The sequence below is a fragment of the Mesocricetus auratus genome, unplaced genomic scaffold (assembly GCF_017639785.1).
Source record: "Mesocricetus auratus isolate SY011 unplaced genomic scaffold, BCM_Maur_2.0 Super-Scaffold_100024, whole genome shotgun sequence".
Classification (NCBI taxonomy): Eukaryota; Metazoa; Chordata; class Mammalia; order Rodentia; family Cricetidae; genus Mesocricetus; species Mesocricetus auratus.
In genome coordinates this window covers 23,343,883-23,370,272 of record NW_024429205.1, presented here as the reverse complement: position 1 = coordinate 23,370,272, position 26,390 = coordinate 23,343,883, and the positions used below count along the sequence as shown (strand labels likewise).

The window sequence follows — 26,390 nt, the reverse complement described above, 5'->3', positions numbered from 1 at the left end:
CCACGGACATCAGTGTGCAACCTTCCCACACTGTGACATGACCTGAGGGCATTGGGCGTGCACAGACTGGAGTAGCTCTAACCACGGGCATCAGTGTGCAACCTTCCCACACTGTGGCGTGAGGTCATCATCTACAAATGCGTTTGGACACATTGGTTGCTCTCCTGAGCCTTGTGTAGCCCGCATCCATGGAACTCTATATCCTTCCGTCTGAGACCACAAAATTCTCTCAGAGTCTAACCCTGAATGGCTCTGGACCACAGAAGGACCCTGGGCAAGGTAGATGAGCTGACGGACGCTTTGGTCTTGCAGAGGTGTCCACTCCATAGCTGCTGGCGTGAAAGGCCAGACAGGCAAGATGATACAATGGCTGTCTTTGAGAGGTAGACTTCAAGGCCAGACCGATAGACTTACTCGTTTTCTGCACCCAGAACATTATTGCCAACGCTCTGATCCCTGAAAAGATCCCAAAGTAACTTTCTTCAGTGCCGAAGGTGATGAAATACTGCCCCCTGGTGGTCACAGTTGCCAACGTCCACCCCATCCTCAGTGTCACCTGAGCTGGCCACAGCAACATATACACCCATTATGAACTACCCATTGTGAAGATTTCCCTTTAATGGTTCTTTCAGGGCTGTCCCAGTGACGGGCTGTAAAACTGCAGCTGTCCACTTCTGATGCAGAACCATCAGTAAACCAGGACCTCCTCTTCCTTCTCTTCCAGTGAACTGACCGTAGGGCACACCCCATGAAGCTACGGGTGCATGCTTTAGAGCAGGAGGCATCGAGACGGGTGGAAAATATAGGCTTCTGACAACTTCTTCATGTAACTTGCTTGTGCCTTCAGGATAGATCTTTTGATGATGGGTTTTCTGCGAAACTGCCCTGTCATCTTTGAATCCTCTGCCATCTTTTGCAGAAAATGTGGATGGCCTTGGCAAAGTGCTCTTGACCAAAGAGAGGGAAATGACCTGTCCCCTTAGCTATGATGCACCGTCACACATGCACTGATGGGTATGTCACATGCCAGGGCATCGTAGGTCTGGACAGGTGTCCAGTTCTGTTCAGCTACAAAGAACAGAGCAAACAGTGACTGCTCCGTGAATGGTAACAGCACAGTTGATGGAGCAGAGTGTAAAACAGGGATCATGGTGGAGTCGACAGAGCCACCGAAACCTCCGCGTCCAAGGCTCAGGTCTAGTCTTTGTCTATTCAGATGTATATCCTCAGGGAAAGGCTTTTTCCTTCTGGGCCTCTTCTAAGAAAAATGAAGACTCTGCCTCCAAGATCTCCAAGGTCTCTTCCTACAACGGTCTTAAGTGCCTAATAGTCTAAGCAGCAATCAGTGTTGTGGACAGCCATGAAAAAATACACCTGGCACCATAACAACCAGAGACTCACACTGTGTGGGACAATAAGCTAAAGAGTGCTCTCTCTCCCCACAGTATAGGAGCAGATGCTTCTCTGCCTTGGATGTTTACAAGCATGGAAAAGAAAAAAACATAACAAAACAAAACACTCCCTTCCACCTACCTGGAGCTGGCCATCAGCCAATGTCGTTCCCTGGACAGATGCTGGTGGGACAGTGACACCTAGTGGCTATCTCTACCAATTGCTCTCCAGCCCCACTGCTCTGCCCTGCAGACAAGGAGGCTACACCATAACTAAACCAAAAGAATTAACTCACAGCGCCTGGTGTAAGCTGCCTCAGTCTAGCTTTAATCAATTTCTTCAGTTTGGGCTGGTCTCAGAATCCTTCCCCTGCTCCCCAAGACTCTCTCGTGCTTATAAAACAGGTTTGTTTTTTGTTTGTTTGTTTTGTTCTGTTTTGTGAGCTAGGAGTAGCCCAAAACCCAGTATGGGAACCCTGGGTTTCACCTGTGTCACCATTATGGAGCCTAGCAGACCCACGCAACCGGCTACTGACAGCAGATACTGCGTGTCAAGACTTCCCGTCATCCCAGATGCCAGCTGCCGCCGTGAGAAAACAGTAGACGCAACCGGGATAAGCCTAGCCCTAGACCACCACAGAGGTCTTACGTAGTAGCATCCCATCAACACCCGTCCAGAAGGAAGGGGTCACTGGCTCCAGCTGCAGATACAAATTCTAGAGCCGCCACAGCCTCTGGCAGTGTGTGGCCACTTTCTGTCATGAGATCATGTTTAGCACCGTCTAAAGGTGAGAACCAGTGTGCTGCTGTTTCCAAATGCCTGCTATGGATTTGTCAGAGCCCCTGTTGGGAACAAAAGTCGCAACCCACACCTTGACTAGGGGAATCTAATTCATATGCACATACAATTGCCAAAGGTAAAATGCAGTTAACTTCTTTAAAGGATTGAAGTTGGAGCCCAGGAGGCTCCTTGCTGGATCCTGGGAACACTCACTGGAGATGGGACCTGGGACTCCCTTGAGCTATTACTGGCTCCCTCTGGTGATGAAGATGAGCATTGCGCCAGTGGGGAAAGAAGCTGTACACGGGGCATCTAAGGACAGATTTGGAGCTGAGAGGCAATGCGAGGCCCTGTGTTTTGTATGCCTCCTGTGAATTTATCATGACTTCACTTATAAATCTTTGAATTAGAGATTACAGTCCATTCTAACATTGGAAAAACACCAAAAAATAGGAGAAGTAATTTGAAGTGAGTGTGCAACTAATTGCTGAACTGGCATTTAAACTGATATATGTGTGGAACTGGAGTGTGCATTTCCACACCCAGCTGATAGCGCCTCTACCTATAGAGAATTCGGGGCAGTAATGTTTTTAAAGTTGGAATAAGCAATGAGTACGACTTTATTCCTCCCTTCCCAATTCTCCCAGCCCTGACTCAGACTCTCCTTGGAGAGACAGACATGAGGCAGCCATCCCATGGGTACAGTGACACTCAAACCAGAGTCAGTGGGGATCTTTGTGATGAGTGTCCTGGGCCTGCTCTAGAGAGTTTCATAACAGACCTGGGGTGCTGATGGAAGCCTGGGATCTGCACTTAAACCTCCCCAAGTCACTGAGGCACCCCCAGAGAAAGATCATTGCTCCCCACTGGGTTAGAAGTGGCAAGCGAAACACTGTCTAGTGGATTATAGGAGGGGAAGGTGGCAGGTGCCTCGCGGAGAGAGCGGTAGTGATAGCTGGTGTCCACAGTGGAAATCCAAGAGGGCTTTGGATCTGCTTTGTGAATGATGAAAAGTTGTAATGCCTCTAACAGAGACAAAACTGATGGCAACAAGAGAACTGGGCTTTGAGGTGCCCTGGCTTTTATCTGGCAGCCCCATCTGGCATCCTTTCTAGATGGGAGGTACTTCAGAGTTAGAGCATCTTGCTCAGGGATGAGGGCTACCAGCTGCTAAATGCACCTGTGCAGTACTAGGAACTGTCTCTGATCCCTAAGCACTCTTCACGGACTTACACCACAGTTGTCAACGAAGGGCACAGGCTTGTGCCCGAGGCCATGAGCTAAAAGGGCAAAGCATGGGATACTATACAAAGCCACACTCTTGCCACTGGTCTGCACAAATGTCAAGAAAAGGAAAGTCTAGGCTGGTTGCCTGCAAGCCAGTCCACTCGGGGTGAGCATTTGCAGACCTGAATGGCTTCACAGCCTATCAGGAGGCAGAACTTGACCAGAAGAACCCAGAGATGTCCTAGAGGAGCAAGAAAGGCACTTACCCTATTCCCGTGTCTGCCAGGTATTTAAAGATAAGGGTGAGACAGCCTAGGGATGCACCTTCCTATGGGGCCGGGATCCAATTCAACAGACACCCACCAGTATCACAATATCAGATCAGGAGTCCTGAGTCGGTGCAGAAATGCTTCTGGTACCAACCTGTCCAATGATTCTGTTCGCCTGCAGTCTACACACCAACACCATGTGAGAAAGCCCAGTTAGGTGGCCCTATGAGACTGTGGCCCTGCAAGGTGGCAGCTCCAGCCAACAAGCAGCCAGTGTGTGTCTGTCACATGATGGACCCTTGTTAGAAAGTCACAAAGCTGGGTACAAAATCCTGCAAAACCAGGCTAGGATCCCAGCTACTTCCTGCTGTGTGACCTTCATCCTAACTCTGGTCCCAGCTCCCCTCCTCTGTAAATAGGCATTCAAGCATGCAACCACTTGTCACATGACTCTAGCACCCAGGGTGCCCTACAACAGAATCTGTGAACTTTGGGGGATGATGAGGTGTCAATGTTGATCCATCCATCTATTGCATCAAAAGGACCATTCTGGTGGGAGATGCTGATGTTGAGGGAGGCTGTGGGGACACAGGAAAGAAGTCTACACTTTCTGCTTAATTTTGCTGTGAACCGAAAACCTCTTAGGGAAGACGTACTTTTTAAAGTGTATGTCTGGGGAGATATTACCTCTTAAGATTAATATGTGAATTGTTTAAGACAGTGTTGTCAAATAACCTCACCTGGTCTTTTTGACACTGTGGGTTCCACGCTAGCTGAATAGTGGATTATCACCCTCTTATCATGCCTGGTTCCATCACATCTCCCACAGGAAGCCTCCGGAGTGGGCACAGGTATAAGAATCAAGGTGTAGACCTGGCCAAGGAATAGCAAGTCCTCCCTACTCCCCAGTCGCCATCAGGCACGCAGGCCTTCCCTTCACTTGCTCAACCCTGTTGTAGCTCCGGGTGTCACTCAACAAAACAAACAGAGAGCAGGCTGGTGTCTGGAGACTTGAATTCCAGGGCCGGCCGCATGTTTAAGGATGTGGTTTTGTAATCATCTCTTTCCTCTCTGTGCCTCAGTTTCCCTGGAATGGAGCGGATTTCTCCCCTCTGTCGCAGAATACATTTCCAATTGCCGGGTATGCACCAGGCGACATCTAATCTAACGGTCCTTCCTCTTGTGATAGCACACACGTGTAAGTGATGTGTCCCTGTGCTAGAAGAAACAGAGAAGGCATGATGCACAAAGCCACAAACACAAACATCTTCATCACCGTCTGCCCCAGAGCTGGCTTCTTCCCTCACTTGCCCTTTGAGTCTGTACTCTTGTGGGACTGTGAATGTGAGCGATTGTTTGGACACCGCCAGCTTTGAGGACATCAGGGCTCTGATCCTGCCATCAGTATCTGTTCACAGCTGGTCACGCTCCAGTCTCTGCAATGAGGGCAGCAGGAAGCCAAGACCAGCACGGATGCTTCTTGGACCACACATTTGATTTCACTTCTGTCTCCCTTTTTGGCCACACCTGTCCTTCCTGCCAGAGGCCTACCTTAGCCCAGAGCCTGCAGGGCAGGGGCTCTCAACCTTCCCAATGCCGAGACCCTTTAATACAGTTCCTCATGTTGTGGTGACCCCAACCGTAAAATACTTTTATTTCTACTCCATAACTGTAATTGTGTTACTATTGTGAACTGTAATGTAAATGTCAGTGCTTTCCGATGGGCTAAGGTGATCCCTGTGAAAGAGTTGTTCGACCCCAAGGGGTCTCAACCCACTGGTTGAGAACCAGCGCTGATGAGGAATCTACAATGTAGAGGACAAGCATAAAGGTTGGCTCTAATCCCAGATCTGTCTTTTACTGGCTGTGTGGTCCTGGGAAGGTATTTAGCATCCCCAGCTCCGTGGTGTGGTGCTGTATCTCAGTAGTGGAGAGGATAGATCTCCATCTGATAGGGTCATAAAACCTAAGTGACAGTGGTGATGCCTCCAACCACATATATAACATCCTTATTGAGGGATGGGCTGAATCTAATTATTCAGTAGGGTAAATCATGCCAAGTGTCGGGCCCATGTCTAGATAATCATGCTGTGTCTGATAGCGTGATCAGTATCTTTAATTTTCCTCATCTTCAGTTGTTTTTATTTCCTTCCCCACGACCTCCAGATGGCAGCATGGCCCACAGGACCAGAGCTTTGCTTTTATAGACTGTTGCTTCACAGGACGCAGAGTACCAGTAACCACAAGGCTGTTTGCTGGGTTCTTACTGTACTTGGGATGTAGGAAGCATTTCACAAAACAAGTTTCGAGTGCTTTGGCTTTATGAGGAATGAAAGGGGTCTCTGATAGAAGGAACCCCTGACAGGGAGAACCAGGAACCAAGCAAGTTCCATCTCCAAGGCTGCTGGTCTTCTGTGAGTATAGTATCCTCCTTCAGTAATGAGGAGAGTGAGGCAGAAGGACAGAATGGACCAACTCAGAGCCCAGGCTCCTGAAAATGGCCCGCCATGCAGGGCACTGGTCAGTAAGAGGCTTAGCACGGGCATGGGAAAGCTGAACCTCTGAATCACCAGAGCGAACCACTTCCAAAAGCCAAACTGGGTTGTGGGAAAGTCTCTTCCCCCATCCCTCTGCTGGGCATCCTCTGCCTCTGAGCCGCTGCATTCGAAACTCAGCCTCTAATCCCTTTACCCAAGTGTTCCTGGGGAGTCTTGGCCAGCCACATGTACAAACATGGGTCCCTGGTGGGGCTTTGGGGCCAGGTGGTCAAGCTGTAGCACACTTGTGATCATAGCTTTTCCCATTAACTTACTTTCTCTTCCCATGAAAGCGGCATAGGACAGCTGTGTGTGGTGTTCCTGGGTCCAGCGTGCTGTAAACCAAGAAAGCACAGCTCTCTTCCCACTGTGCTCTGACCGGCTCTCGGAGATGCTCAGGTGTGAAGTTAGGACCTCAGTTTCCTCCTCTTTGAAATGAGAAGAGCTATAGTGTTATTTTGGAAGGAAAGCTATGAAGAACAAGGTTATTTATGGGGTCCTAGGAAGCAATTGGAGTTAGCTGTGTGTAGTGGTTTGAATAAGAATAGTCCCCACAGGCTCATAGATTTGAATGTTTGGCCTCATCCTGGAGTGGCACTGTTTGAAAGGATTAGGAGGAGTGGCCTTGGAGTAGGTGTGGCCTTATTGGAGACAGTGTGCCACTGTGGGGTGGGCTTTGAGGTCTCAAGGATTCAAACGAGGCCCATTTTCTCTCTCTTCCTGCTGCCTGTGGACCTGGATGTAGAACTCTCAGGTACTTCTCCAACATCACGTCTACCTGTGTGCTGCCATGCCCCTTGCCATGGTGACAGCGAACTATACCTCCGAAACCATAAGCCAGCCCCAGTTAAATGTTTTCCCTTTATAAGGGTTGCTGTGGCCATGGCGTCTCCTCGAAGCCGGAGAACACTAAGACAATGTGTCTAACCTAGAGCATCCACAGCTGCTGTTTCTATCCCTAGGGGACTGCCACCATCCTCTTCCACCAGCTCCACCTCCAGAAGTGTGGAACCCTGAGGGACCACAGCTCCTCAGAAGCTGAGAGACACGCTGGTATGGGCAGTTGCTAGATGTTCTGTGCCCATCAATGATTTGGGTGCACAGAGACAGGGTTGGGCAGAACCAGCAGTTATGACATGGCCTTTGAAGAGAAGAGATATTCAAGGTGCAGGTGCCATTGGGCTTGGAGCTCAATCAATGCCTTGAGAGATGTGAGGATACAGGACCAGGGATGGAGACACTGAGCTGGGACCACCCTGCATTCCCACCAGCCTCAGCTGGGCTAAGGGGAGATTTTCAGACAAGGGGGGCCCAGTTAGGTGGCTCTGCAAACTGGGCAGTTAGCATTAGTGCTGTAACCCACAGATTAATGGGGCTCCAACTGCCCCGGAAGAATAAAATTCAATTGGTTCAAGCCCCGTGTGACAGGGAGCTTAACTCTCCTCCTCAGATTTATGCACATGCCCTGACTTCCTGTCCTGGCACTCTGTCTCTGCTCTGGAATCTGATGCTGGTCCCTTATCTCCTCCACGGCCACCTTAGTCATAGACTCTTGTTTTCCTTTACAGAACAAGCAAAATGAAAACGAAGCTCCCACTCCTCAAAGTCCTCTGCACTTTCTAGAGACATCCTCTACCTAGCCCACACCATGGAAGTGTGCCCTAGTCAGCCAGGGGCAGCCCCCTCACAGGAAACACTAACTCAGCTTCCACCATACCCTAGAGATGTACTCTGAGCTGGGCTGTCCAGGAAGCTCAGCCTAGACCATGAGGAAGCACATACTTCAAACCCCTCAGAAAAACATCTTAACTCGGTTCCTGAAATCTCACCCATCTGAACCAGAAATTCTCACCCCTCTAGTCACTGAGGGACTGACCCCTACAGATGAACAGAGTACAACAGGGGACTTCATCCCTGATCAGCCTTGAAAGTGATTCAAAATGACATTGCTTTAATCAGTAATTTTCTGTTTTTGTATGTAACAGAGGTGACTCTCTCTCTCTCTATCTATCTATCTATCTATCTCTCTCTCCCACAGCCATATCTTAAATATGCACTCTCCCTTTTCCAACCATCTCTCTCCCCTTAATACCTGTACTTCAATTTATATCCAAATTTTCTAAATTACTTGATAAAATCCACTTCTGCAAATAAAGAAGTAAATGTAACAGAAATATTTCACACACACTAAAGCATCACACAGTAACTTCAATCTTTCTGTCTAAATCCAGAGAAGGCAGAGGGATGGAGAAAGCATGATCCTAGGGAAGGTCTTCCCCAAACTCCACAAAGCCATCCCAAGCCCCTCCAACTTCGGAAGAACTAAAAGATGAATGCAAGTGTTTCTCTAGCCTATGTCAGGATGCCGGGTCCAACCCTTCGGAGACAAATGCAGATGATGTCCACATTGAGATGCTGTTTCAGGTCTGTCAAATCAGTGGAGGAGGACATTCTGCTCTGACAGATGTGCACGAGTAGGCAAATTCCCCTGCACTGTGGAGAGAACTGAAATGGGTGTAGCCCCAACTGAGCCTAGTTTGGCAGACTGTAATACAAATGCACATGTGTGTAGGTCCAGGGATAGCATAGGCAGTCATGTATGCCACAGAGCATCTCTGTACACAAGGGAAACGAACTTCAGCACCATTTATAAACAGTGTCAAGGCTAGTAACCAATCTAAATAACCATCAAGAGGGGGTATCTGCAGTATGTTTCCAATTAAATAATATGCCAATATAATGGGATGTTCTGTAGCCTTTAAAATAAAACCCCTTATTTTATTGTTTAGATTTGTTTTATTTTATTTTATGTGTATGAGTGTTTTCCATGTCTGCATATATGTGTGTGTACCATGTATATGTTTGGTACCTGTGAATATCAGAAGAGGGCATCAGATCCCCTGGAACCAGAGTTGTAGATGGTTGTGAACCACCATGGAGGTGCTGGAAAGTGAACAAGGGCTCTTAACTGGTGAGCCATCTCTCCAGCCCCCAGACTCCTTATTTTAATCAGAAAAGAAGGGCTGGAGAGATGTGTCAGTGGTTAATCATACTGGCTGCTCTGCTAGAGGACCAGGCTTGATTCCCAGCTGTCTCTCTTCCACGAACCACTTTAAGAGCTAATATGGGAAGGTAAGACCCACACCATCCTCCTCCTGGTTCAGACCTGGGTGAGAGGGACAGTGCTGAAGCAATTCCAAGAATACCGTTCCCTAACCCTTTTGGGGAAAACAAGCCACTAGAGAAAGACAGCTCACCCTGAACATTTAAAGCTCACCTGTTGCAGCTGGAGGAAGGGCTGAAGAAAGATCCTCCATCCCTGGTTTGAGGATTGGAAGCACATGAAGATAGAGAAAGCTCAGGAAGAAAAGAACTATCCCCATGGAGGGCCGGAACTCCATTCAAGACTGAAGTCAGAACATGGCAGCCAGACTGTCTCTCTTTTCCCAAGTACTAACTCGTATCTCAAATCCATTGAGTAATGAGTAGCAGCAATGAAAGAGGATTTAAAAAAATACCAAAACAAACAAAAAGACATGAGCAATTTTCTTGGTCTGCAAGCAAAAGAAAAGCCCTAAAGGTTAAATAGAACTGACCTTAAGAAAAGCCTTGGGCCCAATAAGGTAATGTGAGAAAAAATTAAATCTATGGTGCACTGGGGGTAACTATAGAAACAACAAAATCCAAATGCATCTTGACTCCTGAAGAGATTGTTAAATCCTCCATAAGGAAGGTTCAGTAAAAGACAAGAACATCTGGCCACTCTCAGTATCTACTTCAATCCATAGTGTTCTACACAAGATGCTCAGCTCTCAGCAGCAGCAACACAATTATAAACAACACAATGAAGCAAGGAAAAAACATGATAGATAAATAGATGGGTGGATAGATGATAGATAGATAGATAATGATAGAAAGAAAGATAGATGATAGATACATAGATAGATGGTAGATAATGATAGAAAGATAGATAGATAATGATAAATAGATGGTAGAGATGATAGATGGATTATAGATGGATAATGATAGAAAGACAGATGATAGGTGATGATGTTAGATAGATAGATGATAGATAGATAGAAAAATAGATGATAAACAGATGATAGACAGACAGATATGTGTATAAATAGAACTAAACTTAAATATGGTGTGGATATTTAAACTAGCAGATAATAAATTCAAAATAACAATGGCTAATGTGTTAAAAGATTCAGCAAAAAAGTGGGCAATATATATGTTCCAGATGGTAATTCTAGAAAAGAGATACAATCTGCAAGCAGAAGGCAGTGGAGATGGGGGGTGGGCAAGTAGAAAGACTAGAAATGGAAAACCAAGAGAATGGCATCAAAAGTCTGATCCACAGACTTGATAGAGCAGAGGAAATGGTGAGCCAAGGCAGAGCAGTAGAAATCATGCAAACTGAAAAGCAAAGGGGAAAACAGAACAGCCCTGAAGACTAGTGGGGACAATGTCCAAACATGGAGCTAGAAGGTGCACAGAGGGAGCCAGCAGGGCTAACGCTTTATCACATGTTGACTGGGCACAATGAGATGGCTCAGTGTGTAAAGAGCTTGCTGCCCAAGCCTGATGCCCTGAGCTTGTACACATGAAATGGTGAGAACAGACTTCACAGTTACCCTCTGACCTACACACACACACAAACACACTTTTATGTATGCATTTCTATATGAATAGTTTAAAAATTAGTAACAGACACTACACCTTACGAATCTATCAATCTAAGACCTGTAAAAATGATAGAAGAAAACAAGGCATTGAAGGATAAAGAGGAAAAGGAACAAGGGAAAGAAGAGGGAGAAATTTGACCACATCAAAGTTAAAGAATTAAAATCAATACCCAAAAACAAAATCATGAAAATAGACAGAAAAATGACAAAGAGCACATAGAGAACAAAAGACAGGACTCAGCCTACTTGTCTGCAAAGTCTAAGCAAGCCGGAAGGCCACGGGCTGACATCTATAAAATTCTGGAAGAGGATGTGGGAAGAGGTGGAGACTGCCCACCCAGATTTCCACTCCATGCGATGGGACCTTTCCATCACAAATGTCCAGCCAAAGCTATTTCTGTTTAAGATTAAAGTTGAAGGAATCTGTTGTCAGCAGACTGACACTCAAGGAAATAATAAAACGTTCTCCAGGACAAAATTTGTGACAACAAGCAGAAGCCAAGAATAGAAAAAGGAAGCAAGGGACATAGAAATGGCAAACACAGAGGCAAATCTTAAACTGCTGTAAAAGGTTGAAAGAGTCACTGTGTCTCGGCTCTCACAGTACATGAGTCAAACGTAAGACAGTAACGGCCCAAAGGATGTGGAAGTCAGGACTGTACTGTGGTGACAGCCCCATAGTTTAAGTGAAGCACAGGTATGGCTTTTGAAGGTGTTCTAAAACTTAGGGTAACACAAAAAAGTAAGTTTTAAATTAAATAAGTAACCCAATAGTGGGGGATAAAAGATAATAATAACAAATATTCAATCTGGAAAAAATGTGAACTAAAGAAACAGAGCATAGAAAACTACTACCCAGAGTCAGGAGCATAGATTTAAAACCAAACGTAACTATTGTTACATTATGGCTTGTGGACTGACTTGCAAACCTCAAGAATTATATACTGAACCCCCAATAGCTAGTCCAGTGGTTCTCAACCTACCTAGTATGTGACCCTTTAATACAGCACCTCATGTGGTGACTCCAACCATAGAATTATTTTTACTGCTATTCCATAACTGTAACTTTGCTACTATTATGAATCATGGTGTAAATACCTGTGTTTTCCAATGGTCTTAGACCCCTGTGAAAGGATCATTTGACCCCAGGGGGTTGTGATCCACAGGTTGAAAACTACTGATCTAGCCTATTAGAATTTGACTGTGTTTAGGGCTTTTGGAAATAAATAAGCTTATATAAGATTCTAAAGTTAATCTCCAAACCACAGAGAGGGGTCTCAGGAGAAAACAATATTTGCTGGCTGCTGGCATCTTCATTCTGGATCACTAGCCTCTGGGACTGAGAAAACTAAGTGATGTTGTTTAAGGTGGCAGTGATGACTGTCCTACAAATGAATGCATGTGTTAATTAAAAGATGCCATTGCAAGCTGGACAGGTGGCTCAGTGGTTAAGAGTACTTGATGATCTTCTAGAAGACCCATATTTACTCCCAGTACCCATTTTGAACAGCTCACAAGTATCTGCAATCCCAGCTCCAAGAGATCAGATGCCTTCTGGCTTCCATGGGCACCTGTACACAAGAGGCAAACACGCAAACATGCAGAGAGACACAAGAATTAAAAAATTTCTTTAAAGATACAATTGTCAGATTGGGGAGACAGACATACAGACAGAAAGATAGAAAGACAGACAGACAGACAGAGAGAGACAGACAGAGAGAAAGAGAGAGAGATCTTGTTTGTATGTGTATATCCAGGTGTGTAGAAGCCAAAGGTTGATGTTGTATGTCTTCCTCTACCAATCTCCATCTTAGTTTTTTTAACTTAGGTTTTTTTAGAATTGATTGCATGAAGTACCGTATTTACATCATTTCCTCTCTCTGCCCCTTTCAGCTCCTTCCATATCCACTTACTCTCCCCTTCTCAAATTCATGACCTCTTCTTTAATTATTGTTGTGTGCTACACATGTACAAACATTTGGTGGTCCTCATATGCATATGTGTCTAGGGCTGAGTGCTTGGAATTGGATAACTTATTACGGATGGTCTTGTCTCAGGAGAAGACTGATTCTCCTTCTCTTAGTAGTCACCTACAGCTCTTCTTTTAGGAGTAGGAACTTGTGAGATTTCTCCCACCTACTTCGGCATTTCAAATGGTGTTGTCAATGTGTAGGTCTTGTTCAATCAACCATATTGTTGAGATTTCATGGGTACAGCTTCCCTGTCATATATAAAAGACACTATCTCACAGCAGACATCCTGGTCCTCAGGCTCTTAAAATCTTTCTGCCTGATCCTCCTTCTGAAATGTTCATTAAGCCTTGGGAATAGGGTTTGTTGTAAATGTATCAGTTGAAGTTAGTGACCCCGCAGCAAGTTTTTATCTGAATTTTGACCAGTTGTGGCTTTCTGTAAGTGAATCCATCTGTGGCAAAAAGAACTTTCTTTGTTGAGAGGGGGGAGTATTTAGAAGACAATTAGAAAGAATACTGGTTTAGGAAAGAGACAGGTTCATGGCATTAACATCCATGAGTAGTTGGCCAGATTTATAGTACCAGGCATAAATCCTCTGCTATTGAGTGGACCTTCAGTCCAATTAGACAGCTGTTGGGGACCCCAGGATATAAGTGCCACTAATGCACCTTCCAGGATATCTGGCCATTCTAGCCATTGTTATGGCTCATAGACATTACAGTTGGATGGAACTATTGGTTGCTTTTCTCTCTTGGAAGCTTGAGTCGCTCCTTCTAGAACTATGAGAGGTAGTCATCAAGGAGAAGGCTTCTGGGTCATTTCCAAGTAGATCCTTCCAAGTCTGATATCTGAAGTGTGTTGTGTTTTCAGCAATGGGATCTCACTTTCAAGTTTTGGACATAACCAAGGGCAACAGCAACAGACTATTTTCTAATTTCAGAAGTCTCCTTGACTCCCCTGACCAACAACTAGAAGGGAAGCTTCCCAGGCCTAGCTTTGGGGATTTTGTTAGGAGCCACAACCCACCCCTTTTGAGACATGGTCTCTTGACTGAACCTGGAATTTACCAGTTGGCTAGAATGACTAGTCAAGAAATTCCTGGAATCTACCTGTATGTGCTCCACTCCACCCCAACACCAGGGTTACAAATGTACACAGCCATATGTGGCTACTTACACTGATGCTGGGTACCTTAACAGCAACAAGCATTTTACCCACTGAACCCCAGATTGGATAATTTAAGAGACAAAATTTAATTCTGTCTCTTCATCTAAAGGCATAGACCAAACTAAACTGATAGAAAAACATTGTGTAAAACCATTTGAACATAAGTTGGAGCACTCCCATTAATGTCAATCAGAGCAAACTTTAGAAGAAAGTATGTTGCCAACAACAGAGGATGGCAGTAACAGGGACAGCAGGGTCATTCTCCAAATAGGATAGCAATTCTATCCATGCATTTGCTGAAGCCAGAACTTCAAGGTGTCTGAAGGAAGCCTGGTATAGCCCAAGGGGGACTAGAAACTCAGCATTATGCTTAACGGCCACCATGGTTCTCTGAAAATAACAAATACAAGTGGTCAAAAAAAGTCTCTAGAGACATAGAAGATCTAGAGACCATCTTAATCTGAGGGATGTTTGTAGAACATCCCACCAACAGCAGCAGCGGGGTACTCATTTTTTAAAGAGCACATGGAAACAATCACCAAAATAGACCATGTCCAGGACTTTAAAAAAAACTAACACATTTAAAGGAATTTAAATAACACCAAATATGTTCTTTGACCACAGCAGAATTAAACTAGGAACCAAATCCAGAAAGTTTCTGAAAACTACATAAATATTTGGAGAGTTTAAAACGACACTTCTAAATAACCAATGGGTCAAAGAGGCAGTGACAGGAAATTGGAAAGTAATTTAAAGAGGATGAAAACAAATCCCACAAAACATTCAACTTCATGAGAGACATTTAAGACAATCCTCTGAGGGGAGCACATACCTTTAAGTCTGTTAGGAAGAAGACATATAAAATAAATGACTAATTTTTCACCTTAGGAGACTGAAATAAAAAAAAAACTCAACTTGGTTTCTGGCCCACCTTCAGGTGCCCTGCTCAGAACCTTTTGAGGCCTGGGAACTGCACACAGGGGAACCTGTCCCTGCATACCAGCCCATCCAAGTCTGCCAACGGCGAGGTGCTAATCCCACCCCCAGCCACAGGAAGAGGAGATCCATTGGAGTATTCCACCTGCTTGCACCCACCAGAAGAAAACCTTGGGCCTGTACCCACCAGGAGAGGGAGAGACCCCACTGGTACCCACTGAAATAAGGGATGGGAAAGCAGCATTATAAAAACACATTCAATAACAGAAAGATCAATATGACACCAACAGAGTCCAGGGACTCCACACCAGCAAGACTTGAACATCCCAACGCAGATGAAGCAGAAGAGACCAACCCTAAGCCCAACTTTATGAAGATGATAGAGACCCTCAAAGAGGTAATGAGAAAATCTCTTAAAGAAATGGAAGATAAAACAAACAAAAGAATTGGGGAAAAAGACAAACCAAAAATTGTAAGAAATAAAACAATCTCTTAAAGAAAACAAGGAAAGTCAAGAAAAAACAACCAAAACAAGTGAAGGAAACAATTCAAACAGTGCAAGGCTTGAAAACTGAAATAGAAACAATAAAAAAAAAAAACCACCGTCTGAGGGAATGCTGGAAATAGAAAAGCTGGGTGAGCGATCAGGAACAGATGCAAGCACAACCAACAGAATACAAGAGATGGAAGAGAGAATCTCAGGTATTGAATATACACTAGGAGAAATGATTCATCGATCAAAGAAAATATTTTTTTAATTTTTATTTTTAATTTTAAATTAGAAGCAAGGTTGCTTCACATGTCAATCCCAGGTCCCTCTCCCTTTCCTTCCCCTCCTCCCACGCCTTCCCACCAAGCCCCCCAATACCCTCTCATTTCCCCAGGGAGGGTGAGGCCCTCCATGGGGGTGTCCATAGTCTGTCATTTCATCCAGGGCAGGGCCTAGACCCTCCTCCAAGAGTCCAGGGTGAGAATTCATCTTTCATTCTTGAATAGGCACCCAAAGTCCATTTGTATGCCAGGGATAAATACTGATCTACTACCCAAGGCCCAATAGACTGCCTAGGCCTCCTCACTGACACCCACATTCAGGGGGTCTTGATCAGTCCCATGCTGAATTCCCAGCCATCAGTCTGGGATTCAAGAGCTAACCCTTGTCAGGTCAGCTGTTTCTGGGGATTAAACTAGCCCAGTCTTAACCCCTTTGGTCATCAGTCCTCCCTCTCTGTCACTGGGTTCATTGAGTTCAGCTCAGTGTTTAGCTGTGGGAGTCTGCCTCTGCTTCCATCAGCCATTGGATAAAGGTTCTGTTCCCCAAACTCTCTGGTGGTAGGATTGTAGGCTGGCACTCCCCAGATCTATATCTAAAATCCATATATGAGAGAGTACATACCATGTTTGTCTTTTTGTGACTGGGTTACCTCATTCAGGATGGTTTCTTCTAGTTCCATCCATTTGCCTACAAATTTTAGGATTCCATTGCTTTTTTCTGCTGAATAGTACTCCATTGTGTAACTGTACCACATTTTCTCTACCCACTCTTCAGTTGAAGGGCATCTAGGTTGCTTCCAGGTTCTGGCTATTACAAATAATGCTGCTGTGAACATAGTGGAACAGATGTCCTTGTTGTATGAATGTGCATCTTTTGGATATATGCCTAAGAGTGGAATTTCTGGGTCTTCTGGTAGGCTTATTTCCATGTTTCTGAGGAATCTCCATACTGATTTCCAAAGTGGCTGTACTAGTTGGCACTCCCACCAGCAGTAGAGGAATGTTCCCCTTTCTCCACAACCTCTCCAGCATAAACTGTTGTTGATGTTTTTTTTTATTTTAGCCATTCTGATAGGAGTAAGATGGTAGCTCAGAGTTGTTTTGATTTGCATTTCCCGGATGGTTAGGGATGTTGAGCACTTTCTCAAGTTCCTCTCAGCCATTTTAGACTCCTCTATTGAGAATTCTCTATGTAGTTCTATATCTCACTCCAAAGAAAATCTTAACTCCCACAAATCCCTAATCCAAAATATCCAGGAAATACGGGGCACTATGAAAAGGCCAAACCTAAGAATAATGGGTATAGAAGAAAGTGAAGAAACCTAACTCAAAAGTGCAGAAAACATATTCAACAAAATCATAGAAGAAAACTTTCCCAACCTAAAGAAAGTCATGCCAATGAAAGTATAAGAAACTTACCGAACATCAAATAGAGTGGACCACACAAAAAAAGTCTCCTTGCCACATAATAATAAAAACACAACACATACAGAATAAAGAAAGAATATTAAGAACAGCAAAGGAAAAAGGCCAAGTAACATATAAAGGCAAATCTATCAGAATTACACCTGACTTCTCCATGCAAACTCTGAAAGGCAGAAGATCCTGAATAGATAACCAGCACTAAGAGACCACGGATGCCAGCCCAGACTACCCAGCAAAGCTTTCAATCACTATAGATGCAGAAAACAAGATATTTCATGACAAAACCAGATTTAAACAATACATATCCACTAATCCAGCCCTATAGAATGTTCTGGAAGGAAAACTCCTACCCAAGGAAATTAACTGCACTCACAAAAACATAGGCAATAGATACTCACCTTACCAATGGCCAAAAGATAAAAAAGGGGGAAATCCACACACAATACCACCACCAAAAACAAATCCAAAACAAGCAAGAATGAACAATCAATGGTTATTAATATCCCTCAGTATTAATGGTCTTAACTCGCCTATAAAAAGACACAGGCTAAAAGAATGAATATGAAGACAGAATCCATCCTACTGCTGCATATAAGAAACACACCTCAATGTCAAAGATAGATGGTACCTCAGGGTTAAGGGTTGGGAAAATATTTTCCAATCAAATGGACCTAAGAAACAAGCTGGTGTACCAATCCAAAGGAATAACAAATTAGACTTCAAACTAAAATCAATCAAAAGAGATGAAGAAGGTCATTTCATATTCATCACAGGAAAAATCCATCAAGATGAGGTCTCAATTCTGAACATCTATGCCCCAAATACAAAAGCATCCACATTTGTAAAAGAAACATTACTAAAACTCAGATCACACATAAAACCTCACGCACTTATAGTGAAAGACTTCAACATCCCACTCTCACCACTAGACAGGACCACCAGACAGAAACTTAAGAAAGGAACTAACAGAAGTTATGACACAATTGGGTTTAACAGACATCTATAGAACATTCCATCCAAACACAAAAGAGTATACCTTCTTCTCAGTGCCACATGGAACCTTCTCTAAAACTGACCACATAATCAGCAACATAGGAAACCTCAACAGGTACAGACCACCATGCTTTAATTCAAAAACAGCACAAATTGCAGGACCCTAAAAACTCATGGGAATTGAACAGTGTGCAATTCACCATCCCTGGGTCAAGGAAGAAATACAAAAAGAAATTAAAGAGTTCCTAGAATTCAATGAGAATGAAGACACAACATACCCAAACTTATGGGGCACTTTGAAAGCAGTGCTAAGAGGAAAGTTCATAGCAATAAGTGCCCACATGAAGAAACTGGAGAATAGTCACACTAGAGAATTAACAACACAACTGAAAGCTCTAGAACAAAAAGAAACAAACCCACTCTGCAGGAGTAGATGCCAGGAAATAATCAAATTGAGGGCTGAAATCAATAAAGTAGAAACTAAGAAAACAATACAAAGAATCAATGTAACAGAGAGTTGGTTCTTGAAGAAAATCAACAAGACAGACAAACCTTTATTCAAACTAACCAAATAGCAGAGAGAGAAAATGCAAATTAACAAAATCAGAAATGAAAAAGGAGACATAACAACAGACACCAAGAAAATCCAGAGAATCTTCAGGTTATACTTTGAAAACCTTTGAAACTCCACAAAATTCAAAATTTTAGAGGAAATGAACAATTTTCTGGATAGATATCACTTACCAAAATTAAATCAAGAACAGATAAGCAATCTAAATAGACCTATAACCACTAATGAAATAGAAGCAGTCATCAAAAGTCTCCCAACCAAAAAACCTAGATGGTTTCAGTGTAGAATTCTAACAGAAATTCAAAGAATAGCTAATACCAATGCTCCTCAAAGTGTTCCACATAATAGAAGCAGAAGGGTCATTGCCAAACTCTTTTTATGAGGGTACAATAACCTTGGTACCCAAACCACACAAAGACACAACTAGGAAAGAGAACTACAGACCAGCATCCCTCATGAACATTGATGCAAAAATACTCAATAAAATACTGGCAAATAGGGGAGGGCACGGGAGGAGGGGAGGGAAACAGAGAGGGACCTGGAACTGACTTGTGAAGCAACCTTGTTTCTAATCTAAATTTAAACTTAAAAATAAATAATAAAAAACTGGCAAATTAAACACCAGAACACATCAGAAAAATCATCCACCATGATCAAGTAGGCTTCATCCCAGGAATGCAGGGTTCAACATGAAGATTTATCAATGTAATCCACCATATAAACAAACTGAAAAAGAAAAGCCACATGGTCATCTCACTAGATGCTGAAAAAGCCTTTGACAAAATCCACTACCCCTTCATGATAAAGGTCTTGGAGAGATCAGGAATAACAGGAACATACCTAAATATAATAAAATCAGTATGCAGCAAACCAACAGTCAATATCAAACTAAACAGAGAGAAACTCAACAAGATTTCTCTAAAATCAGGAACAAGACAAGGCTGTCCACTCTCTCCATATCTCTTCAATATTGTACTTTGTCTGGACCCGTATATTGGAAATCTATTCTATCCCAACTTGAGTTCTGAGAGCTCAAGTCACTCCTATTGTCTTAAGATATTAGCTTAATGGCTGCAGGATGCCCTAGCCTAGGTGGTGAATGGCTCTTTCTAAATAGCAATAAACCTAGACCCAGGTGAGTTTACACTCATCCTGAAGGCTAGGGTGATACATCTTGCTATGGAACACCTGATGGCCAAGTAGTATGTGAAGTGTCTTTAGGTTTAAGGGAAGTAATTGATATTTGCCCTTTATACATGATAACAGAAGTCTTCTGCCATTGTCCCTACTTTTGGTTAGTTACTTAACTTTGATGCATGAATAAACTAGGCACAGTCAGTATTAACTGATTCTGCCCTTCTGATATTATCCTATGTCTCCATCTTTCCTTTAACGCCTATAGCTAGCCTTCCCTCATCCACACTGCCCCACTCAGGAACGGACCAAGGGCTGCTTGTGTGGTCCCAATTGCAGTCCTATAAGCACCAGTCTGAGACAATACTTGAAGTTGTAGCTAGAGCAATAAGACAACAAAAGGAGACCAAGGGGATACAGATTTGAAAGGAAGCGGTTAAACTTTCACTATTTGCAGATGATATGATAGTTTGCATAAATGATCCAAAAAAATCTACCAGGGAACTCCTACAGCTGATAAATACCTTCAGCAAAATGGCAGAATATAAGACTAACTAAAAAGAAAATCAGTAGCCCTACTATATACAGACAATAAATGGTCTGAGAAAGAAATCAAAGAAACATCACCCATTACAATTGCCACAAGCAACATAAAATATCTTGGGGTAATGCTAACCAAACAAGAGAAAGACCTATACAGCAAGAACTTTGAGTCTTTAAAAAAAGAAACTAAAGACGACAGCAGAAAATGGAAAGATCTCCCGTGCTCTTGGATAGGTAGGATCAACATAGTAAAAATGACAATCTTACCAAAAGCAATCTACAGATTCAATGCAATCCCCATCAAAGTCCCAGAACAATTCTTCACAGATTTTGATAGAACAACACTCAACTTTATATGGAAAAACAAAAGACCCAGGATAGTCAAAACGACCCTGTACAACAAAGCAATGTCTGGCGGCATCACCATCCCTGACTTCAAGCTCTATTATAGAGCTATAGTCCTGAAAACAGCTTGGTATTGGCACAAAAATAGACAGTAGAGCAATGGAATCGAATTGAGCACCCTGATATTAATCCACTTACCTACAAACACCTGATTTTTGACAATGAATCTAAAAATCACACAATGGAAAAAAGAAAGCATCTTCAACAAATGGCATAACTGGATATTGGCATGTAGAAGACTGCAGATAGATCCATGTCTATTGCCATGCACAAAACTTAAGTCCAAATGGATCAAAGACCTCAACATAAATCCAGTCACACTGAACCTCTTAGAAAAGAAAGCAGGAGGTACCCTTGAAAGAATTGTTACAGGAGACTGCTTCCTGAAGATAATACCAGTAGCACAGACACTGAGATCAACAGTTAATAAATGGAACCTCCTGAAACTGAGAAGCTTCTATAAGGCAAAGGACACAGTCAACAAGACAAAAAGGCAGTCAATAGAATGGGAAAAGATATTCACCAACCCCACATCTGACAGAGGGCTGATTTCCAAAATATACAAAGAACTCAAGAAGCAAGTCTCCAAAACAATAAAGGATTCAATTAAAAAGTGGGGTACAGAACTAAACAGAAAATTCTCAATAGAGGAGTCTAAAATGGCTGAGAGACACTTGAAAAAGTGTTCAACATCCTTAGCCATCAGGGAAATGCAAATGAAAACAACTCGCTCCTGTCAGAATGGCTAAAATCAAAAACACCAATGACGTTTATGCTGGAAAGGATGTAGAGAAAGGGGAGCACTCCTCCACTGCTGATGGGAGTACCAACTTGTACAGCCAATTTGGGAATCAGTATGGTGGTTCCTCGGGAAAATGGGAACCTCAAGACCCAGCAATTTCACTCTTTGGCATATACCCAAAGATGTACATTTGTACAACAAGGACCTGTATTCAACTATATTCATAGCAGCATTATTTGTAATAGCCAGAACCTGGAAGCAACCTAGATGCCCCTCAACTGAAGAATGGATAAAGAAAATGTGGTACATTTACACAATGGAGTACTACTCGGTGGAAAAAAAAACAATAGAATCTTGAAATTGGATGGAACTAGAAGAGACCATCCTGAATGAAGTAACCCAGTCACAAAAAGACAAACATGGTATGTACTCACTCATATATGGATTTTAGACATAGAGCAAAGGATTACCAGCCTACAATCCACACCGCCAGAAAAGCTAGGAAACTAGGAGGATCCTAAGAGAGACATACATGGTCCCCTGGAGAACGGGAAAGGGACAACATCTCCTGAGCTAATGGGAAGCATGGGGGGAGAAGAAAGGGAGTTAGGATAAAGAGAAGGGGAGAAGCGGAGGGGAGAGGAGGACATGAGGGAGCAGGAAAATTGAGTTGGGGGAAGAATAGAGGAGAGAGAAAAAAGAGAAACCATAATAGAAGGATCCATTATAGGTTTAAAGAGAAATCTTTCACTAGGGAAATGTCCAGAGATCTACAAGGTTGACCCAAACTAACAATCTAAGCAATATTTGAGAGGCTACCTTAAATGGCCTTCTCCAATAATGAGATTGATGACTGCCTTATATGCCATCCTAGAGCCTTCATCCAGCAGCTGATGGAAGCAGAAGCAGACACTCACAGCTAAACAATGAACTGAACTCCTGGAATCCAGTGCAGAGAGGGAGAGTGATGAGCAAAGAGGTCAAGACCAGGCTGGTGAAACCCACAGAAACAGCTGACCTGAACAAAGGGGAGCTCATGGACTCTAGACTGATAGCTGGGAAACCAGCAAAGGACTGATCCAGACCCCCTAACCATGGGTGTCAGTGAGGAGGCCTGGGCAATCTATGGGGCCTCTGGCAGTGGATCAGTATTCATCCCTAGTACACAAATGGACTTTGGGAGCCCACTCCACATAGAGGAATACTCTCTCAGCCTAAACACACAGGGGAGGGTCTAGGCTCTGCTCCAAATGATGTGACAGACTTTGAAGATCCCCCATGGAAGGCCTCACCCTCCCTGGGGAGCATAAAGGGAATGGGATAGGGAGGTGGGTGGGGGGCAGGGGTGGAGGGGAGAGAAAGGGAACTGGGATTGATATGTAAAACAAGCTTGTTTCTAATTTAAATAAAAAAGAAAAATACAACTCAAGACAGGAAGAAGGGCAGAAGTCTGAAAGGAAAGGACAAAAATCAGGAAAAGCAGTAGAAAAGGTGGAGCACAAACAAGAGAGTGAAAACAGAAGGAAGCTGGGCAGGACAGCACACGCCTGTAACCCCAGTACCCAGGAGGCTGAGCAGGGACTGTCTAAAGCTGGAGGCAAGCTTATAGTGAGACATGGTCCCAACAGCATGAAGGGACGGAGGGAGGGAGGGAGGGGGGAGAGGGGAGGGGGGACGGAGGGGGGACGGAGGGAGGGGGAGAGAGGGAAGGAGGGAGGGGGAGGGGGAGGGGGAGGGAGGGAGGGAGGGAAGAAGGAAGAGTAGGTTTGGCTCTTTAAAAAGAATAGAGTTGAAAGACCCCCTAGGCAGACTGAGAAGGGAGACCAACACCCAACACGGCATAATTAGCATAACTTATGAAATACATAAAATATACATATGGAGGAAATTAAAAATACTTCTGAAAGACATGAAAAAAGAAGTCAAAAGATCCAGTGTTAAGATGTCAATTCGCTCCAAAGTGACATATGGATTTGATTTAGTTCCAATAAAATTGGATTCATTTGCAAAATTCTCTGCAAATTTTTTTATAAATATTGACAAGATGATGCTAAACTTTTATGTAGAAAAGCAAAGAAATTTGAAGAGCCAAAATTGTCTTCAAAACCAGAACAGAGCTGGAGTAATCACATGACTTGATTTCAAGGCTTATTAGAATTGAAGAATTCACAACAACTGACACTAAATGATGCTCATAGAACATTCCACTCAACAGCAGAAAACTGTACCAGGGTATGTGGCTACAGCGATAGAGAGAAAAGGGTGTACATACATGCACACATATATTTGTCTATTTGTAAGTGCACACGTGTGCATATACATAATATATAATTTTCACTGTCAACATTTGCATGTGCCTAGGAGGCATACTTCTGGCTTTGTCTGTGAGGGTATTTCTAGAGAAGTTGATCTAGGACGACGGTTCTCAGCTTTGGTGTCATGATCTCTTTTGGGCAGGGGGGGGGGTCCCATGTCTCTTTCACAAGGGTTGTATATCAGATGTTTACATTCCGATTTGTAACGGTAGCAAAATTACCCTTATGAAGTAGTAACAAAAGTAATTTTATGGTTGGGGGTCACACACTATGAGGAGCTATATTAAAGGGTCCCCGCACTAGGAAGGTTGAGGACCACTGAACTAGGAGAACAGATCTGAATGTGAGCATAGCATCCCACAGAGTGGGGTCCCTGGATATTAATAGGAGTAGGGGCTAGAGATAACAGAGCAACAGCACTTGTCTGCTGTTTTAGTATGAGGGAAACTGGTAGAACAGGAGGTTTCAGGAAACATCTGCCAGGGCTAGAGGCTGGGAGATCAAGTCAGAAGGAGCAGTTCCCTTCCTGGTGCTGGACAAAAGCCCTAGGGAATAGATGTTGTCATCCCATTTTTATGAATGGAGAGACTGAGGACAAGGGTGACTCAGTGAGTTACCCATGATCACACAGTCCAGTCAGTGACAATAGAGGGAAGACTGTCTCTTGCAGGTATCAAAGAAGGTCCCCTTCTCCCCAGCTACTCCCAGGAGCAACACAGCAGTCTAGTCTGCTGTCAGCAACAGTCTAAGCCAGCTTTGGTCACAGGGGCAACACTGGTCATAGTCCCTGTGGGGGTAGGAGCTTCAACTTCAAAGTAGGAGTGGGTCCTCCAGGAGGACACAATGGGAGAGCTGCAACCTGAGGGACACAGCTGGGACTGGAGTAGAGCAGCCCTCCAGGGGCTTGTGCTCAGCATCTGTCCCCCCAGCTGGCTGGGCTGGGACTCCAGCTTTCCTCCCTCCCTCCCTCCCTCCCTCCCTCCCTCCCTCCCTCCCTCCCTCCCTCCCTCCCTTTGCTCTCTCTCTCCTTCCTTCTTTCTTTTCTTTCTCCTTTCTTCATTCCCTCCTTCACCATCTCTCCCTTCCTTTTTTCTTTCCTTCCTTCATTCCCTTCCTCCTTCCTTATTTTTTGTTATTTTCCTTTTTATTTATTCTTTGAGAATTTCAAACAATATATTTTATCATTTTCTTTCCCATCTCCAAACTCCTCCCAGATCCTCCCCTACCTACCCAACTTTATGTTCTTTCTGTCCACATACCCCCCCACAAAAAAAAGGAAGGGAGGAAAGGGGAAAGCCACTAAAAAAACAAAAAATAAAACATGCAGCATGGAGCCTGCCCTGAAATGTGATTGATGTACCCAGTGTCACTCCGTTAAAGAAACCTGATTTTCCTTCTCCCAGGAGACGCCAGTTATAGTTTGTTAGCTATGTCTGGGGCTTTGTGTGCTGGGATTTGGGGGACACCTTTCCTACCCCAGCAGGCAGTAACACCTTTGGCTCCAGGTTCTGAACTCTTCTGAGATGCTTCTCAACATCTGGATCCATTCACTCCAGCTGCCTTAATGAAACACCACAGGCTGAATGGTTTGAACAGTGAGAATTTCCATCTCATGGTTCTGAAAGCTAGAAATCCAAGGTCAAATACCAGCGCTTTCCTGAGCAAATTCCGTTCCTCACTTGCAGATTGCTGCCTTCTTGCTGTGTGCAAGAGGTATAGGAAGGAAAAGGCTCTCTGGTAACTTTTCTTCTGGAGGCAATCGTCATATTAGATCTAGCCCTAGCCATAGGGCCTCATTTAACATGAATTCTTCCTAAAAGGCCGATTTCCAGATACAGCTACACTGGGAGTGAGGAAATACAAGGGAATATTAAACACAAGTCAATAACATATTTATAAAACAGAAAAACATGGGTTCTCTTTCAATTTCTGTCCCTTCAACTGTGTAGCTTTGGGGTAAATCATGTCTTGAGTATTAGATTCCTAGACGTGAATACTGACATAACTGCCGCTGGTTTAAAACGACACAAACAACACATCATAGTTCTAAAGTCAGAAACTAAACTCAGTCACACTAAGTCAAAATCGTAAGCCTTCTGGCTCCAAGGCTCTGTATCCTGGCCTTTTCCAGCAACTAGAAGCTGTTCTTGCTCCTCAACCCCAAGTCCTGTATCAATTATACAACAGTTTCCATGGACACAGCTCCCTAACCCTAAACCCCAGCCACCTTTTAGAAGGCCCTGTGGGTGACATTGGACCTGCCACACAGCTTTTCTCATCTCAAGATCCTTCACTTAGCTGTCTCTACAGCTTTCGTCCATGTAAAGTAAGTCGCAAGTTTTGGACATCAGTGTAGTATTTACTCACCCTGTCATGCCTCAGTTTCCCCACTTGTAAAATGAGAATGACAGTGCTCTATAGGGAGGTCTTAGAATGTTGCTAAGTGCTCAGCACCATATCTGGCACAAAGGCCACCTGAATAAAGGTCATCCCTGCCCTTTTACATTTTGAGAGCATCTGGG

The 26,390-nt window shown here is 43.8% G+C and overlaps 1 protein-coding gene across 1 annotated transcript in view; it reads left to right on the top strand.

Annotated features, from left to right (window-relative positions):
• Positions 1 to 5,515, top strand: part of Capn13 (calpain 13) — a 91,033-nt gene extending 85,518 nt beyond the window's left edge. Inside the window, exon 23 of the mRNA XM_040730925.1 lies at positions 4,751 to 5,515. The gene's annotated coding sequence lies outside the window, so the exon portion shown is untranslated. The remainder of the gene's footprint in view (positions 1 to 4,750) is intronic.
• Positions 5,516 to 26,390: the final 20,875 nt, after the last annotated feature.